The following is a 19,334-nucleotide window of genomic DNA, read 5'->3' as shown; positions in this document are numbered from 1 at the left end:
CGTTGTGTGCCGCAACTTGTACACATCTGCTGACAGCGTTTGTTTCATTACTTCCCCTCCTGCTGCTCCTCCTTCTCCCGCATTTTATCGCTTCTGCATTATGTTGGATGTGCAGTATAGATTTTCAGGGTTCCTTGGATGCCTGTGCAGGCTCCAGCAGGACCATCCCTGGTCGGTGCCACTCGAGGCTCTGGGGTCTGCGCGAGCGCGTGCGGAGTGCTGAGCTTTGTGCGTTTTCTGAGGCTGTGCTGCAGGGACGCTTGTAGGAAGAGCTCTTCTGGACCCCAGGCCCTTCCCTAGGCTGGGCTCCTCCCTGGACTGACTCCTCTTTCTAGCCACGCTGGGCTTTGTGCGTGGAGGCTCGTGGGAGAGACCTGGGAAACTGCAGTTCATGCAACTCATGCTTGCAAAGGGAAACTACTCACTGTCTTGGGAAAAGTACTTTGATACTAATTAATGAGGAGAATGTGATGAAAGCTAGATATTACTTTGTTTTTTTCTTTTCCTTGAATCCTTCTGTCCTGTTTTTCACTTCTTTCTGGTGTTTTGGACTGGTATCTGATCATGCTGTAAACACAACCAGGTAGACTAAATGGAAATGGAAACATGCTAGGCTTCAGCTGGATTACCGAAGGGCATTTTCCAAAGACATCTGATGCCATTAAAGTAAAATTCAACTCTGCTGTTCATAGAGTTTCTAATTAATTAATGTATTTGTTTAATTTCATTGGGTTTAGTAGTTTTTTTTTTTAAATGATCTTTTACATTTGTTTCCATTCATGGGTGACTCGGATTATTTACTTCCCTGGCCTGGGGGTGCTGCAGCCTCTTGTGTCAAATTATCGCAGCTTTGCTGCTCTGCTGGTGCTTGCAGAACCCCTGCTCCCTGCTGCACAGAAATACGCCGTTATTCCCATCTGCTGGTTTGCCACATTTGCTGCTTTAATTACTGAAGTTAATGTTTGCATTGTTGTCTCAAAAACTTTGGTGACAGGTCGAAGCTTATTGCCTAGAGCTTATCGGCTGGTTGCGTTTGCAGAGAAGCAATTCCAACGAGCGCGAGCTTGTGTCAGTCTAACTGGGAGAAGAAATTTAGTTGTAAAACAGACTAAAGAAACAAGTGGAGTGCAGAGTGGTGTGAGCTCTCTCGGGTGTTTTTGATTGGAGTTACAGGGTCTAAATTACCCATAATTATGTCTGATCACAAAATACTAAAACCATGACAAATTCTGAGTAAACCACAGCTAAGCAGGTCATCCAAATTAATAGGATTTTAACCAATGGATAGATTTAATGGGTTTTTTCAAAGTTTGTGCAAAAGCCACAAATTGGTTTAAATTTAGAGGGTGAACAGTTCTTCATTGCACTCTTGCTCTCTCTTCTTCTGAAGGGCTCCCTGGCGACGCTGTGAGCAGCTCGGCTCTGCACCGTCCCCAAGCACAGCGTGCGTCGAAGCGAGCCCGCTGCAGGGATGCGAGCGAGACCCCACCTCGCAGCCGGGACGGACTTCCTCCGCCTCTGACCGTACCGCAGCCCCGGATCCTCTTCGGAGCAGCTACCGACGGGGCTGAACTCTGCGGTATTCCGGCATGCTGCCTGGGCCTTTTCAGAGCTGATGGAAAACAGTGTCTAGGTGCAGCGCGAGATACGCGCCCCGCTCCCCGGATGCGTCCCCGCCCTGCGGTCCCTGCTAGTGGTGCCCTGTGACAAGCACCAGATGTGCAGCCTGCTGCGGAGCATCTCCTTCCCTGAGCACACGTGCTCTCCTTCAAGAGAAAAGTAAGTGTTGGTCAGTAAGTGCTGGGTGAAGGTATCGCTGTGTGTTTGCCTGAAAAAAGGTGCCATTTTCCGGCACAGCTTTCCAGGCCTGGGGGAAGTCAAGGGGAGGAGGACAACCCTGAAGGCCAGCGGTGGCCATGGGGTTGCACTGACCTGCTTGAGAAAGGGCTTCGACCTCCTGCTCTTAACTCGCTTCTGTGGGAGGAAGGCGGCGCTACCAGATGAGGTGACCCTAGGACTCTGTTTTGGCAGGTGTATTTGGTTTAAAGGCTGTATCAGCAATACTGCTTTTGGCTCTCTGTAGCTTCTGCTAGCCCCAGTTCTGCTATGTCTGTTGTTTTGTGTTGATAGGTGCCTTACCTAAAGCGTTCGCGCCAGCCAAAGCAGTGCTGCGTTTGTACGGGTGGTTTACTCTTCATCGATCTCACTTGTGTCCAAGGTGAACCTGAGGGATTAATGCTCTGAGCCAAGTGCCTTTGGCTATTCATCTGTAACGCAGCGGCACTTACAGACCTTTGTGAAGAAAAAGACTGTGATTAGTGCAAGAGACCTGTCTCTAAACCAGCCCCTTTGGAAAAGTTGCCAGCGTAGTCATTGCAAGCATCTTATCACAATCCTGCTGAAAACGTCTTCCCATTACTGACAGCACTTCTTATGCTACCTGCACGACCGAGCTATTTTTACATCCTGTGGTGCTGGGTTAGAAATGCTCTGTAATACAAGATTGGCACTGGACATTGTGCTGGACTTTGAGCAGATGTTTCCTCTTTGTCGTCCGAGGGTTTCCCTGCAAGATGGTACAGCTAAAACCATTTGGAAGCACTGTCAATGTACAGAGTGTCTCTCCCCACCTGAGGCAGATGAGAAATGTGCTTCTGTTTCTCTGTGTCCGTGCTTCAGTCTCTGGTTTGCTAGCCAAAACCACTTTGTTATCTTCAGCATTGTTTTTTGAGCAGTATTACTGAGGAGGGAGCAGAAATAAAGTCATTTTAGTTTGATGAGCCTTAGAAGTTCATCTGGAAGATTTTTTTTTTTTTACTAGCTTCATAAAAGCTCCTGTAGGCTTAGTCTAGAAAGTTATGGCACAAATTGTTTTTATCCTTTTCATAGGCTTCTCCCTAAGCCTCTTAATTTTTAGTATACTACCCCTATCCCTTGAACTCCAGAAAACTGAGTTGAAACTTTACAGACTAAAACCCAGAGGGCCTAATTTTGGAGGCTGTTTTGAACAGTGCTGGTAGCAGGGAGACGGAGGACACAGGACAGGACCATGGGGATCTCGCTGGTGATGGGAGACCTGTGAAGGCCGGAGCGCTCTGGCATGTCCTCCTCTGATTCAGGTAGGGATGGGATGTATTTCACCCAGCATGTGCATGGGTGCTGGTTTGGCTGGCAGTGGCAGCAGAGGTAACTGGTGAATGTGTCAAAAGGCAGACTCCTACCATGTCCTTTGAGAAATTCCTACTAGTTGAACTAGTCAACCGAAAAGCAAACTTAAAAAAGATACTTATTCCAGAAATGGCATTAGTGAGGATGCAGAGGCTGTTATGCAAGTTCCGCTCACAGAAAACATTTGTTTCTCTTCTCCTGGCAGAGATGGGAATTATTTGTGAGAGTTCGTCTAAGAATTCGTGAGAAAGTAACTTTCTGGGGGAGACACTAAAAAAAAAAGAATAGCCTTGACAGCACCAACCCATTATTGCTTGCAGATTTTAATAATGAAGGTTTGTGGTTTTGGAGAGGGTATTTCCATGAGAATTCCAGCAGTTTGGCCGTGGTTACAGAGTTGCTGTCTAGCCGTCAAAATATCTTTGAGAATAAAGGTTGTGAAGAACCATGGAGGTTCTTTCTGAGGGAGTATTTAGTCCTTTGGATGATTGCAGTAGAATTGTTTAATGTTTTGCTCAGGAGCGAAAAAGCTCTCCTAACCTACTGGCACGCTCTCCTTGTGTTGAGTGGGGAAACATGGACATCGCGTGTTGAGCCTGTCTTGAATACTAGGTTTCTCCTGCGCATTGATTGCTCCGGAAGATGACATGGCGGCTTGTCATGAAAAATAGTCCTTACTCTAGTTTTAAAACACCTTGTATTTAAGATGTAATGTGAGCAGCTTTGGTTTCTTCTGCTTCCCTCCCCCTGGCTCTGGTCAAACACCCAAGGAGCCTCTCTTTTCCTTGTATCCCCTCCGCCTTCCCATCCCCAGTGTCACTCGCCTGCCCCAGATGAAGGATGCTGCATGGTGGGGTCAGGTTGTCCTTGCTGGCAGCTGGGTCCATTGCAGCAGGTGAGGAAGCTTTCCTTCCTCCAGGGTTGGCTGGGTGGGAGGTAGAGATCCATCCATGTGATTTATCAGCTGCCCTGCTGATTGCCTGCTGGGTGTAGGATGTCCTGAGCTCGGTGTTCAGAGACCAAGAGCAAGGGAAGCCACCTCCAGCTGGATTTCATACAGAGCTATTAGTCTCTGAAAGCGCCAGCAGGCTTAAATAACTGCTGCTGTTGTCAACAAGTTCCTCCTGCGTTTTCTGTAATGATTAAGGTCCTTGGAGGTTTTGGATCACTTATGTTTCTCAGTGTAGCTACAGACTGCGAACATAAGGGTTGCATCAAGTGTATTAAATAATGAATTCAAAAGCAGAGGTTCCTTTCCTGCTGTGTACTTCCAGTAGCAAAATTCCTGCTGACTCTACATTTCTTGCCACTGAAAAAGATAAATTGATCAGGTAGCTAAATGTTAACTTCAAGCTTGCCAGCTTTCCCACTTGATGTACAATTGCTCTTAGAAGCAGCTGCTGCTTTGCTGCTACCAGTGCTAGGGAGTGTTTTGTTTGATGACTTAATCAACATGTTATTCTATCAAAAGCTATTTATAGATTCATGTACAGATGTGGGTTGATAATTTTTGGAAAAAAGTTAATTTCCTTGAATTCAAAACATGCCTGTTGAAAAGTAACTCATGTCCTCCTCCTGATTTGGTCTGAAGCCTGCAGCAGAGTCTAAGCAGGCTTTGTATCTAGTCAGAACTGTGCAGGGTGATGACTTTGTTATTCTTAGACTTGCAGCAAATTTGCTTAAAATGTGATTGCTAAAAAGTGTGAGGTCATTTTTTGGTGAATATTAAAACTCTATCCATAACTCTTTGCAGTTCCCTGTGCCTTGTGTGGCTACCTTCTATGCAGATCAAACTGCACCAGCAGTGTGGGGCTTACCTTTCAACAGCCAGGAGTGATGGTTTAAGCCAAGTGCTACAGCATTAGATAGGCCTGGCTAATAGGGACAAACTATAGTTTCTTCTGCTCACTTCTAGTTACTTACTGCTCCTTAGTTTTGTCCTGGAAAAGAAAGAGAGAGAGGAAAAAAAACCTACAGAAAAATTTAAATAATGGCTTGGACTTTTCTAAAGCGATTGTAGTTGAAGGAATCTCAATATGGAAGTTGTCTGGGGCAACTTCTTGCAGCATCACGAGTTTGGAAACATGAAGAACAGGCTTTCCAACATCCTGTGAAAACTGCTTCTAGTCCTCCTGCATCAGTGGAGTCAGGCTGAATACTTCTGCCAGTCTGAGAGTCTCTAATTAAACCCAAATAGTCACTTTTTGGGTGGAATTTCCTTTCCCATTCAAGAGGATGGATAAATACAATGAAAAAAAAACCCAGCAAAACATAATGAGTAACTTATTGCTTGTTTGTCTGCACAGCCCGTTTTTGTGGCTTGTGGCACTGATCAGAGGTTCCTTCTCTGTTCCCACCCCATTCTCAGGCTCTGCCTGGGGTTGGTCCACCATTAGCTGTTTCATTATACGAAGTCTGCTGCGTTCTGCCAAGCAGTGGTGGTAGGAAACCAGTGTTTCCAGGGAACCTAAGCAAGCTGGAAATACTAATCCCTTTTTTTCCCCTCCATATAATGCCCACAGCTTTGCCAGTTTCTTTATTATCACTAGGTATCAACTGTGTTATTAGGGTGGAGCAGAACAAGGAAGATACAGGTCCTGCCTTCAAACCCCCAAATATCTAGGTTTAGTCTTCAGTAAATCTGGGCAGTGCCCAGCTTTGCCAGAGATCAGATCCTAGGTATGATAAGCATGTTGCCAGAGAAATCACAGTCCCCGTGATCTGTCCCAAGTGCCCAGCTCAATAAATGGCACTGGAAACGCGCTGTCAGACCCCCTTCGTTTCGCTTGATCTGTTACTGTGCTCAGCTCTATGGGTCTGTAGGTTCTCTTTTGTCTTTTAAAAGGTTTATGGAGAAAATAGTTGCAGAATAGCTGTTGCTTGACTGCTTTGAAAACAGATGAGCTAAATGCTTAAAAGTACTTTTTTTGGCCCAAGCAGTAATGTCTGCAAGTGGGCTACTGAGGATCAGCAATTTCAGGTTTGTGTTGTGCCCTTGCTTTGTTTTAGCTCCCTCCCCCATCAACTAGATGGCTGAGAAGGTTGGGATAACTTGTGTGCTCAGCATTTACAACACTTTATTTCTTTGAGAAGAGGAAGTCTTTCTGCTCTATTGCAAACTGTTGCTTTTTATGCTGAGCATAAAAATGCTTGGTCTTTTTTCCTGGAAATATTTTTCATCGAAACTCTTCACTGCTGCTTTGAAACTAAAAAGCTCCTGTTACCTGTAGGTGTTTTGATAAATGTTGCAAGAAACCAGTATCTGGTGACTTGCAAAAAAGGTGTTTTCATCTAAATCTAGTTTCTGTAGTTCTTGTTTCTAGCTGGTATTAGAGGCTTTAATACATCCGGTATATTTGGTTGTATTTTGGGCAGTTATATGAATGTAAAAGATTACTGACCTTTTACTTAGGACAGTGAGTATGTTAAATTACATGTTAAATTTTCTTTTGAAAAACATTTAATATCATAAAATTAGATTTTTTTTTTAAGCAGTTTATTTTCAGTTCTCAAGATGTCACTTAGCCATTTGCAAAAACTCCGATGCAATAAGCTGAAGGTCAGATTTTCACTTGATATGACTTTTTATTTACTGGGCTTGCTTCTCATCTTGTTCTCTCAGTTTTTCTCTTGCTGCAAGTCCGTTGTGCTTAAAGTAAGTGGGACAAAAATCGGAATTATTATGTTTATCCTGAAGATCTTGATACCAAGCTTGTTCTGCTTGTCTCGGAAGGGTTAATCATTCATCTCAAGTTGAATCCTGACCTGCATGTACACTTTAAGTACTAATTTAGCTAATGGACTGCCCCAAAGCTTCAGCATTAGTTCAGGAAATAATCAGTAATCCTGGCTTTCATAAACTTTTGTTAGTTTACAGAATTATACATTTCTCTTGCAAAAGAAAGCTCTGTAATTAAGTAAACTAATGAAAGTTTGTGAATTGTTATTCAGGTCTTGTCTCTTTCCTTCTTTCTTCCCTAATATCTTCATGGCTCTAGAAGGGCCCTGTTTCATCCTAACAGTGTTTTTTGGTTTTTTTGTTGGTCTTTCTCTTTTTTTTTTTTTTAATTGTCCGTCTCTCCTTCCAGGTTGGTGCTAATGCGGATCTGCTTTCTCTGCCAGATACGTTTGCATATTTTTGTAGCTGTTTTAAGACAAGCTGACCAAAAAAAAAAGCTTAGCAACTCTAACATGTCCTGTATGGACAAGAGATGTAATTACTGTTTCTAATGTCTACTTCCCTCTGCTCCTGGATAGGTTAATCAGTAATTGTAGCTTCACGAGATAATTACCATCTGCAGTCCTGTATTACAGGTTGCATGAGGGTATTTTTAAGCTAAAGCTAGGGTATATATACAGTGTCTTGAGAGATGTCTCTGAGAATAGCCGCATTTTCAGCTCACTTCTTAGCCTACCTTTCAGGAGGCTTTTCCTGGGTTATTCTTAGCTTCTGCTGACACCCACAAGCGTTTCAGACCGCAGGGAGGTGGGTTATCTCCGTTGCGTAAGGACTGCCAGCAAGCAGGGTGCTCTCGCTTGTTTGGGCCAATAACAGCAGGAAAACGGCCGACCCTCACCCTGTTTTATTTTGGGCGATGACGCCGACTCGTGGCGCTCGGTAACCTTGTGGGGGATTCGTTCATAAAAGCAGTGATGTGTTAAGAACAGAGGTAGATGGCAGGAGAGAAAATAGCTTCGGCTGCTGTGAGTTATTTGTGTCCGTGTGACGACCTGCTCTCATCCTCGCGTAAACACCGTATCGGCCCGCTGTCCCAGCTCGTGCATCGCAGCGCAGGGCAGGAGTATGGAATAACTGCTGCACTCAGGGAGATGTGTGGCTGTGCAGTGAGGCTGTGCAGGGGCTTGGGCAGATGACCAGTGTAACCCGTTCTTGTACGCCCTGGTTTTGTAGCTGGTGCTTTGAACAGGCTGGAGAGACTGGGAGCACATTTTCCCCTTCTGACCTCTTCTGGGCTTAGGCAGCATCTATTTTACATTGAGTGAATGTAATCATGGTTCATCCGTTGCCATTTCCACAGGACAGGAGAGGGCATTAGGTGACCATACCTCACGCTAACGCAGCCGGTAGCTATGTGAGTCACGGCATTAGAAGATTACTCACTGTTATCGTGGGAAAATCCTGAAGCCAGTGTCTTCAGACTTTGTAAAGCGTCCTTTGGCTGGTTTTGTAAGAATATGAGGGGGTATGTCCAGCCCAGAGAGGTTTTATAGTTTTTATAATTGACAGTTTTGGTTCTCATGCAGCTATTTTGGCTCTATGTTGTCACTCAGCCAGGAAAATGTGGAGGGGACAGCGAGAGCCCGTGCAGTTCCCCGCTGCCACCGTGTCCTAACGCAGATGAGACGTCTGGCTCAAATCCTTTGGTGGGAGTTGCAGCTACTTGTGCAACCATCCATCACCCAGTGTCATTCTTTGGCTTTTCATAAGGCCAGTCACATTTTCTCATGAAAAGCCACGTTGTTGTTATTTTGTAAGAATCAAAAAGGACTTCTGGACAATGACAACTTCTTATGACATTTGCCATGAGAAGGAACACCAGTGCTGGAAGTGAAGAGTATTCAGTCCTCAAGGCTACTTTTAATATCCCCCCTGTGACCTGTTGTAAGAAAAGAGATGAGGACGTTAATGCCCGGGGTAGTCTGTGAAAGGATATGTGCTTTTAATCAGCTTCCCAATAGCAGGATAATAAAAGCATTAATCCTTTTAGTATTCTGCCTCTGTTATCTCTATCTCTTTTTCCAAGGTCAGTAAGACAGTAAACAACGGGGACGATAAGCTTCAAAGGCGTTGAACTATTGAGCAGTGAGAAAAATCACACCCAGCAGTATGGATTGTTCTCCTTTTGGCAGCCCTTTTTGCAAGGGAGTCAAACCTGGTAGGGAGCAGAGCGCGTGGTTTCCCGAAGCAGTGGTCACAACAGATTTCCAGCAGAGCCGGAGCTTCATCTTGTGGTCTCCAGGCATCGTTTGTCATGTTCAGACTGAGGATTTGGACTTACTCCCCTTATCAGGAGACGAAACTTCTTGCCATAGGGGTGACAGGGTATGGCTGCAGGTGGAAAGTGAAGTTATTTTTATAATTGACAGTTTTGGTTTGTTCCGGTTTCAAGGAGTATGTGTAGTTTCTTTAAAACAAAAAGGAGAAAAACCGCTGTCCACTGCATGCACCGATTTCTGTTGGTGAAATTCTTAGCATAGTGGTTTGGATATAGTAGTAAAAAGCTGCTATGATATTGCTTACATATACAGAGCGCTTTCGTTCAGCGGTGGTGAGCTCTACCCCGAGGTAGCAGGCATGTCTTTTCCCCTGCCTTTGTTAGGGTGTGCAAGGAGCACACGTGGCTGTTTGCATATTAAAGAAGTGCAGTATTGACTTGTGCATCTTCTGTGAGCTCTTAACAGACGAGCGACTGCGGTGGGTTCTTTGGCAGTGAGTCCAGTCGTTTTTAACAAGGCTTTTTTTGAAAAGTACCATCTTTTGCTTGCTTTGGAGGATTTTTCCAGTTTAGCACTGTCACTGGCGGTGGCTACTCTCCTAGCTTTAGCATAGGAAAATATAAAACCTTTGGGATTGACAGTTATATATTGAGTTTCCTAAGGAGAGAAATTTATTCTAGCTTTGGGCAGTCAGTAGTATACTGCTGCCATGAACTTAATGGTTCACATACCATATAAATTGTGGCTCTTTTAACTATGGATGATGTCCCTTTTACCTATGCAGATCCTGTTTGAATGCTCCTCTTGCCTCTAATTTAGTAATTTTCTAAGTGACTTGGCAGCAATTTTTTTTTCTCCTGCATAGAAAGTGTGCCGTATAATGAGTTTATAATCTTTTGCATTTTTATTTAGGCCTTGATTCTTTCTCACTTTGATGTCACTCTAATTTAAGTAGAACAAGCCAGTTGTGTCCTGGAATACGAAATAATTATTCTAGAATAGATGTTTTGGTTAATTACACAATGCAGCCAAGCCCCAGTTTGCTTTACAAGGTTTCTTTTGATTGACGAAGCTTTGAGCTGCCTTAGGGCAGAGCTCGTATTCGTACCCCTTCTCGCCCCGGGCGTCTGGAGCCCGGCGGGGCTGGAGGGCTCCGTGGGACGCACGCGGGGACGGCGTCGTAGCACGCGTGTCGTGCCTGTGCACCGGCCAGGGGCAGAGATGAACAGCAGCGGTAACAGATTATAAGCAGCAGCATCAAGCAGTATTTTCTCACGCCAGCAGAAAAACTAAACCTGGTCTAATCGGACCTTTTGCATTGCAAAATCTGTAGAATTTATTCCCTTGTGATTCCAACCCACGAACTTTTGGATTTTAGGTGATGGCCAGGTCCCTTTTCTCTCCATGCTGTTACTCTCAGTGTAAAAAGCCAAGTTTCATTGCTTACTGCAGCACTGCAAAGACTTTGTTTTTGTGTATCATGCTGTGAACATCCAAGCCAAGTTGTTGCCAGTCTTAATGTGTTTCACGGCAAATAAATTTGCTGAGGTACGACGTGTTCCACCTTATCCTTTAGCTAATATATCAATTCTGCCTCAGGCAGTGGAGCTTAGCACCATGTCTCCTGATTGTTGCTTTTAATTTGAATTCTGTTATGAGCATTGAAGAAACTGTCTCAGACATTACAATTGCCTTAAGTTCACAGCAGAAATGGTCCTTGAGCCTTTAAACATGGTGCAAAAATGCATATAGTTCTTGAAGTTCTGAGGAGGAAAGAAATTTCAGCTAAGTACAGTATTTATTAACAAAAATGGATGAATTGTCCTATGATAATTTTTCCCTAACAGCCATTTGAAGGCTTGAGAGCAAGGAAGGAGCTTGATTGAATTTAACACCATAAAAAACTGCCGTACTGGCTGAGATCGGAGGTTCGTCCCGATTCCTGTCCCGTCCCTGCTGGTGGCTCAGGAGCTTCGTCAGCCGTGTCGGGCACTGGGTGCCTATAGAAAATAAGGAGCTCGTTCTCAGCAAACGTGCTGGCTGAGCAGCTGGGATGTCCTCATCCGCAGGTGCCATTTAGTTTAGGGGATGTTTGAATGTGGAATAGTTTTTTCTAGTTGGCTCTGAGTTACTGTAAAGTTTTTAACTGGATACGAGCAAGAATATTCTCTTCCTCTCTTGGTAAAATTGGTGCTAATAGTCACAGCTTTGGGCCTCAGCTTCTCAAAATCTGGAGTAATTGGATTTAGTGGATGATGTTAGCAGCATCAAAGCCCTCCTGAAGAAGAGGGATATGGGTATTTTAACTATACTATTGATATTTGCCTCAGCAAGTAAGTCATGTTTTCCCACCTGTATGTGCTGTAACAGCACGGAAGCAAAGCAGTTCTGCGAAATGCATTCCCCGCTACCTTAATTTTATCATCTCCCTCTGGTTTTTGCTTTTCTTTTACTACTACTAGCCTGGCAAGTAGCGTGGTTACCACAGAGTTTGTATAAAAAGGGTATGCTTCGCTCTTATAGTTGCAGCCAAAAGCTTGGAAATTTCGGGAGCGTGCAGTGCGCGTCTCTGCGGCCGGAGAGCCGGAGTGGACCCGGCTGGGGTACGCTGTTTGCTGCACTCCTCTGTTTTTTTTTCCAAGATAGTATGTTTTGATTTATCTACTTGTAAACTGAATATGACTATGTTTACCAGTGTTGTGCAGATGTTGTATGACTGAAGGACTGTTTGAGAGACCTCGGATAATCGAGTTGCTGTGCAAGCACTTGTAGTGAAGGAGTCCAGCCAAAGTAGCTGTCACTGTTTCTGCAGCATTTCTCTGCAGCATGTGAAGATACACCAGCATGTTGGTGTGTTCAGGATGCTTTGAGATAGGGTCGGGTGGACTAGTTCACCTAAAGAAAGAGCGCGTCTAAATTGTAGTCTCTTCTCTGTGTCTGGCACAAGCTGTTTTCTAAAACTGGGAAAACAGAAAAATCCAGGCTGTGGTGGTCTTGACTTTGCTTTTTCTTCCCCTCCCGTTCTGGCAGCTGGTGTGGCTCCGGCTGAGGGTCAGGTATGTAAGCACAGGACTGGTGACATTAGCCATGGGGTGCCGTCAAGCCTGGCTTAAAGCAGGGCCTGCCGAGGCGCTCGTGGGAGCGCTGCTTCGATGGGATGGGATGCTCAACCGGCTGTGGGGAAAACCATCGGAGCCTCGTTAAGAGGCGGAGATGAGCCGATCGGTCGCGCTGGTGTGCAGCAGCGACTAACCGATTTGCAAACTTGTGGGCGCAGTCTGAGTTGCGGCGACGGTCGCTCGCTGCCTGCCGGGTCTCTGGTTTTGTGCGTGGTTGAAGCCGGGTGGCCTTTCGTCTCGGGGGTTGGCGGCAGGTGAAGCAGTTGCGCTCTCTCGGCTGCCCTCTGACAGCTCCTCGCAAGGATGTTGGGGCTGGAGACGAGCATGAAGCAATTGGCTCCACAGAAAAAAACTGTCTGGCTCTCTGCCACCCCGCCTGGAAACGGGACAGCGGTAATGTCACTGCTCCGTTTGCTTCCACTTTGCTGAAATGCCCCAAACCCCGAGGCTAGAAAAATGGTCTGCGGCAACCAAGAAAACAGCACTGTGTTTCTGTTCTTAATGACGGCAGGATTTAGGCTGACTGAAAGGCCCAGATTACTCGGCTTTCCTTGGTGGGCTGAAGCAGAGGAGTACGGATGGAAGAGTCAAGCGCTAATCAGCAAAGATCGAGCGGTGTGATCCTGCCTCCGGCAGAAACCGTGCCCTGGGGCGAGAGCGATACCCAGTGTGGGGAGCGAGGTGGGAGACGCCAGAGCGAAGAGCCCAGGTGCCTCTCGAGCCGAGGAGCTTTGCTCCCCGGTTGCAGGCTCTACCAGCTCGCGCTCTGCAGAGCTGCTTCGGAGCAAGGACAACTGTAGGAGCGAAGAGATGTCGTTTCAAAGACGTGGTGTTGGAAGGTAGCGTTGTGGTTATCCGGTCTGCCCTCGCATGGGAGAAAGGCCAGGAAACGTAACCAGAGGGTAAAGCAGCAAGGGGAGCTGTCTGAGGGAGTGCCCGGTTGCCCTCCTAAGGCTGGGCGCACACCTGTGAAGCGAGGATGTCACCTACTACCTCCTGTCACAGGGGAATATTATTTTCTTTCAGTAATACAAACACGTTTTTAAAGAACAGATTTTGAAGGCTCTCAGGATCTTACTGAAGAAGTGCCTGCGAGGAGCGGTGGGGCTGGCCGCTTCCCCGCGCCGGGGTGACCGTGCGGTGCAGCATCGGCACTGCTCGGGCGAGCCGGGTTGGGCTGAGGAGCAGCGCAGTCACGTCGACGTGGTGCCGTGTCCAGCTCGTGAGCTCTGACACCATCGCCGTCCCTTGAGATCTCTAACATTTCGAGTGTCAGAGCTGGTCTCCAGTCATTGAAGGTCTCTGCACCTTTTGGCACCTTTAATGTTTGCTTCATTTGTGGACATGCTCAATGTGTTCATAATTCATATCATTTCTGAAGATATAAAGCTGGGCTGATTCCAGTGCTGACTCTGAAATGCTAAAATGATTTAGTGTAATTTCCCAGGATCTGTTATATTCAGTAGCACAATTTGCTTTTGCTATACTTGTTTAATTAATTTTGAATTAGAAGAGTATGTCTGGAATTAAGCAGTTTCTTGCCAATTTGAGATCACTTATTAATATATTCATACATCGATCAGAGATTAGAATTTAGTATATTAGTCTTAGCTAGCTTAACGTCTTTAATGAAGAGAAGAATCTGTTTTCTGTAACTAAGCCAATTCTAAGCAAAACTGATTTAGCTGATCTCATAAATGACTAGTGAAATTGGAACTTGAATAAATTCTAATTCATTAGCATCTGGTTTTAGAATATGATTGTGAAGAAACATGAATGCGAAGGGGATGCGAGAAGCACATCTATTGGTAAAGGAACAATTGGAGATGATGAAAGTAACTTAGTCATAGTTTAAGATTCCCTTAACTGAGTACTCAGGTTTTTTTCAGTGAAACAAAATAGTGCTAAAGATTTCTCTGTTATAAATTTGAAGTGGAACTCAGGGTCATCAAACTCGTGTGAGGACCGTGAACAAATTGAATAAACCTAGATGAATCATTAACTAGTATCTAGTGAGAAATGATAAATTTACCTAATTGCTTGTTCTCTGGGGTTTCATCTGGGTTTTATGGTATTTCTGGGTAGAACTGATGGGAGAGGGATGAGACAAATGAAGTGAAACAAAGCAAAAGCCAAAGGAAAAGCTTATCCCGCTGCAGAAAAGCAACCTCAAAACGGAGCGTTAGTCTGTCTTAGTTCGATATATCTAGTATAACACATACTGTAATTATGTAGCTGTTTAAGATGAGCTGTTGTTAGATGGTGTTAACACTTCTTCCATGTGTAGGATTTTTGTCGTCTTGTCCATGGACAGCTGGTGGTCTGTGAAGAACTGGTTGTTTATATGGTTTCTGTTCCTCATTTCTCATCCTAAAAATACATTAAATACTGCCTTCATCTTACTCCTCCCTGTCGCAGAAATTGCCCTGAGGCTAACTACGCATCTGTGAAGTGTAGGAACGATAGGATCCATGAGACAAGGTGTCTGGCAGGGCATGGTCTGTGCTATGGAGATGTCTGGGAAGCTCATGTAAAGCACTAGAAGGATCCAGTTGCTCTCAAGACTCTCAGTATCTTTATTAGCAAGAGGCTGCTCAGCCCTGGGGGAATGGTACTTCCTGCAAACCAACATCTGTTCCAGCTGCATGTAGCTGTTGTCTCAGTGCCTGTTTCCCGCACCTTGCTGTGCTTTAGCGGAGAAACAAGCTGCCCTCGCCTGTTTGGGAACCTTTTTCCTGTTACCGGTGGTTGGGATGGGTACAGCTGGAAGGACCGTGCACATTCGCATGTCCTCTTGTGCTTGAATGTTTGACTGCCTCAAGGAACGAGCCCGTGCAGCGGTAGTGAGGTGCATGTTCCAGCACGGTGAGCGTAACAGGCTGCAAGTCAGTTGGCTCCTGCGCTGTTGCTTGTGGGGATCTGGTGCCACGTGTTCGTGCAGAGGGACATACAAGCAGAGGGTTTGAGCCCATCATCAACGTAAGAACAATTACTGAATAAAGTAGAAGTTACTGTACAAATACATGAAATGTGTAATTGGCCCTTTGAGCAGGGACTAAACACGGATCCTCCCTGTCTTCTCTCTAGTCCAAACTTTATTTCCACCTGTGTAGAGTAGAGTAACTTCAGGAGGTGGGGTTGCCAAAACAACCTTGAGACTGATGTGAGAAGAAACATGGAACTGTAAAGAGCTGCCATGCTTAATTTGGGGAGGCCGAGACAGCCAGAGATAAGAAGGGCTGGCTGTAAAAATGTGACCCACCTCACTGTGGGAATGGGTGTGATGAGCTTAACTGTAAGGGAGTTATTCTGTTCTCTGACGTATTTTTTGGTGACCAAACAGAGCTTGGCTGGTGACTGGTACTGCATCTGAGAGAACAGAGCTTTGGGTGCCAAACGGACCTTGGCCGTACCGAGGTGATTGCACCGGATTACAGGTCTCTGAACCTGAGCCGGAGCTAATGGGCTGCTGAGACCTCAGTAGGGCACCCTGGAAGTCCTCCACAGAGAGGGTCAGAGATGCACTTGAATCAGGATCTGTGCGAAGCAGTTCTGAGTCCTTGCTCATGGTGTTTCATAAGTTACAGACGGTTGAATTTTTTGGCCTCTGCTTTGTGTCTAGTATGCAATGAGTAGTTTCCGCTTTGTCTGTAGGCAGCCAGTGCATTGTCATTGCAATGATTCATTACCTCACTATCGTTCTATATGCAATTTATCAATCTGAAAACAGCCTTTATGAAATGCCTGGTATGTTTGCAATAAGAGAAAAATGCTAGATAATGGAACAAGTCCTGTGAATAATTAGGGGTTGGGGTCGGGACCGTAGATAATACAGTGTCGAAGTGGCCAGTTCTATAAATATGCTGGTAATGTTCATGAGTACTGGAAAGCAAATTAACATGGAAGAAAGGCCCAACTGTTCAGCTGGCCCTGCCATAGCCCCTAAATCTGTGTGAACAAATGTTTTTGAGCAGAATTAGCCCATTTGGCTATACAATCTGTGCATTGTGTACTTGCTTGCATTTGCAATAAATGTGAATGCAAAACTTCATATTACACTGCTATATGTGCAAATCGAAGCCCCAGCTCTGCTGCTGTGATGGGTAGTGTACGTTAGTGCAAAGGCCATGCTGCTTCAGCCCAGTTCTTGAAAATACAACCCGACAGGTCAACTCCATAACAGTGCTCAAGGCCCACAGTTTGGGTTTCAAAAGGCAAAATCCTCGCAGTGCAGAACCGAAAGTGTTGGGAAAGACCCGAACTGAGCATGCTTTCTTCTTCGAGGACTTTTAAGAGTAACTGGCAAATGTACTTTTAATGACAGACAACACTTTTCGAGTATTCCTCTGTCTTGTGTGTAATACCTATCTGCAAAGATGGGGAGAACCGTTGTGAAGAGCAGTCTGTCTTGGTCAGCGTTCCCAGACTGACTTCTTGTTTGTTCATCTTTCTGCCGTGTCAAGCCAACACGTTCCTCGTGTGCCATACAAAAATGAAGCCTGTTGGTATTGGCTGCGCACTGCTGAGCAGAGGAATTCTACTTAAAAGGAAAACTAGAGAAAAAGCTTAGTAGGTGCTTTTTAGCCCTGAAGGGTCAAGATTTTAGACTTATTAGTCTTTCTCGCTGTTCTTGTAAGGCACCTGGCTTTTATCGTCTTTCCAACAGACTCAAGAAAAAAAATCACAAAGTTTCAGAAATAGGTGTTGCGGCTTGTAGTTGACAAACTAGCTGCCTAAAATGGGGTTCATTCCCAATACTCCTTGGGTTTCAGAGGAACATTTCATACAACTCCAAGCTGGTCTTCCACGTTTGATTTTTATAGGTGTGCAAAAATGCATAGGATTCTTGGGGGTTTTTTTTTGAGTCTTCCTTACCTGGAAATCTGAGAAATGGGATTTTGTTTTCCTAACCTGACTGCTTCCATCCTATCTGAAAATCAAGACAGAGATGAAAAAGATACATTTTCAAATTTCAGAAGAGCGAGAGCTTGGATTTATGCCTAGTACAAGGGTAACGGGGTTGAGCACTTTCCAACTAGGATTATCATTCTCTAGCATACAGTGTGACAGTTGACTCGTTTCACATAAAAAGAATGTCATTAAATTTATTTTGCAGATACCAGAAATACTCAGCGAAGTGACCCTACTGGCTCATGATTTTTCTGCTAGTGATTCACACAAGTCAGTCCCCTGACTGAGGATTCTGGAGAATGACCTTTCTGTAAGACAGAAAATCTCAATTATTTCTTTCAGCACGCGCTAAACAAGCTGCCGTCTTGAGCAGCTTGGAAGGAATAAACTGTGCTGAACCGAGCTCAGATAGAGGCATGCAAATCCTAGGCAAGTCTCTGGCCTTAGATGCGTATAAACTTGCTATATTCTTATGCTCTAGGGACTGTTAAGTGAAGAAACATTTCCCTATGCACAAAAACTGTGTGAGTGATAAATGCCAAAATGACAAGTATATATGGATTATTGCATATTTGGGCTATGTGTGCTATTTTCCCAGGAAAGCATCGATTCCAGGAAGAGCAACAGACAATACGCCTTGGCCAATAGTGTCTGCGGTCCCAGCACTACCGCAGGATCAGACTCATAGATAAGCAAGCCAGAAATCAGTGCTAGTTAACTCAACTTTTGAAAAGTTCTGAGGACTCTTAGTTGAACCATAACTAACAGCAATACATTAGAAAAAAATTATCAGGTAATTATTAGAGAACAATAACATTGTTAGGCTGACTGGGCTATCCACCAAGGAGCTGTCAGTCATGGTTGTTATGAAAAGCACAGCCTTTAGAGACTGTCAATCATACCTGTTTGTAAGAGCCAAAGGACTTTAGGAATTGTTATGCCTGAATTTACCAAATGCAAAAATAACAAAAGCACCCGAGAGTTTCGTGCAGGCTGGTATCACAGTTTGTATGGAAGATCTTGCATAAGTTTATACCTTTATTCATCCGAAAATGTCTGTACGGCACTGGAAGCTTGAAAAGGCTTATTTTCCAGTGAGCTGCTTTTATATCACTGCTTTTAAAAGCTGCTTAAGCTTACCAAATCTGATAACAGAAAGTAACTTTTGTTAGATTTCTTTGCTATGAAGCAAAAATGCTAGAGTTGGCATCCAAATCCCAGAGTGCTGATGCTAGAGTAGCTCAGCTTTTTTGAAGAGTTTCAAACTTCTACATATCTAAAACACTGCGGCAAATACCAGCTGGAGAATTTGAAAGGACTCAGTAAATCCTAGAGATGCCATAACACAGAGGTACTCGGTCGTGGATGCTATCAGAAATCGTCCCCAGGAGACAGAAAAAACCCATGGAGCTTTGTGTCTCTATTTTTTAGAGAAGCCATATGAGCTTGCCTGTTCCTGCTTTAAACCAAAAAGGAACAGTTTGCTTTTTCTTCCTTTAATATAACATTGAAGAGCTTTTGAGATGACATGGTTTTCTGATGACATTTTGCAGTCCCCTGGTCTCCTCAAAAACATGGTTTGCATTCAAAAAAGGGAGTTTCCAGTACTCTGTAACCACTGAACTGCTTCATAGGCTTCCTGGATTTATTCTGAGGGGGAAGGAAGGGAAGGATTGCTTTTCCCGTTTTCTGCATGTCATACGGACTTCTTATCTCAGTATTTCAGTCAGACTTGGAATAAAAATCTGTGACCTTGTGCTCCTTCCTCTAGCATGAGTCCCTGGGGCAGCTGAGGTTGTCCCAGCCTCAGAGAGGTCAGTGGCAGTTTGAGTTCAGGATTTACTTCGCAATCGTCGGTGATGTCAATACTGAGATCAACGCTGGGTGATGATCAATGATCGACTGATGTCAGTGCTCAGTACGGAGGTCATTTATTTGCATCTTTTGTTTGGCCACGCTTTGTAAGCGTCCGCAGCCCAGGCTGCAGCACTGTACCCACGGGAGGGTTTGTACGCCCTGTTGCCTGAGCTCTGGAGACCTCTAAATCGTGCGTTTTACAACTGAGACCAAGCAGCAGTGCGTGTGTGTGCATTCAGTATTTGCAATACTGTTTGAAAATGTGTTTGTTTCTGAATAAATCAGGGGTTTCCATTTCTTTGAAAGCCTTCCATTGAGGAA

At 44.8% G+C, this 19,334-nt stretch overlaps 1 protein-coding gene across 1 annotated transcript in view; it reads left to right on the top strand.

Annotated features, from left to right (window-relative positions):
• Window positions 1–19,334, top strand: part of HTR2C (5-hydroxytryptamine receptor 2C) — a 227,339-nt gene that overhangs the window by 145,332 nt on the left and 62,673 nt on the right. Inside the window, exon 2 of the mRNA XM_064518373.1 lies at window positions 1,391–1,779. The gene's annotated coding sequence lies outside the window, so the exon portion shown is untranslated. The remainder of the gene's footprint in view (window positions 1–1,390; window positions 1,780–19,334) is intronic.

The sequence above is a fragment of the Dromaius novaehollandiae genome, chromosome 11 (genome assembly GCF_036370855.1).
Source record: "Dromaius novaehollandiae isolate bDroNov1 chromosome 11, bDroNov1.hap1, whole genome shotgun sequence".
NCBI lineage: Eukaryota > Metazoa > Chordata > Aves > Casuariiformes > Dromaiidae > Dromaius > Dromaius novaehollandiae.
This window is presented reverse-complemented; position numbering and strand designations above follow the sequence as displayed.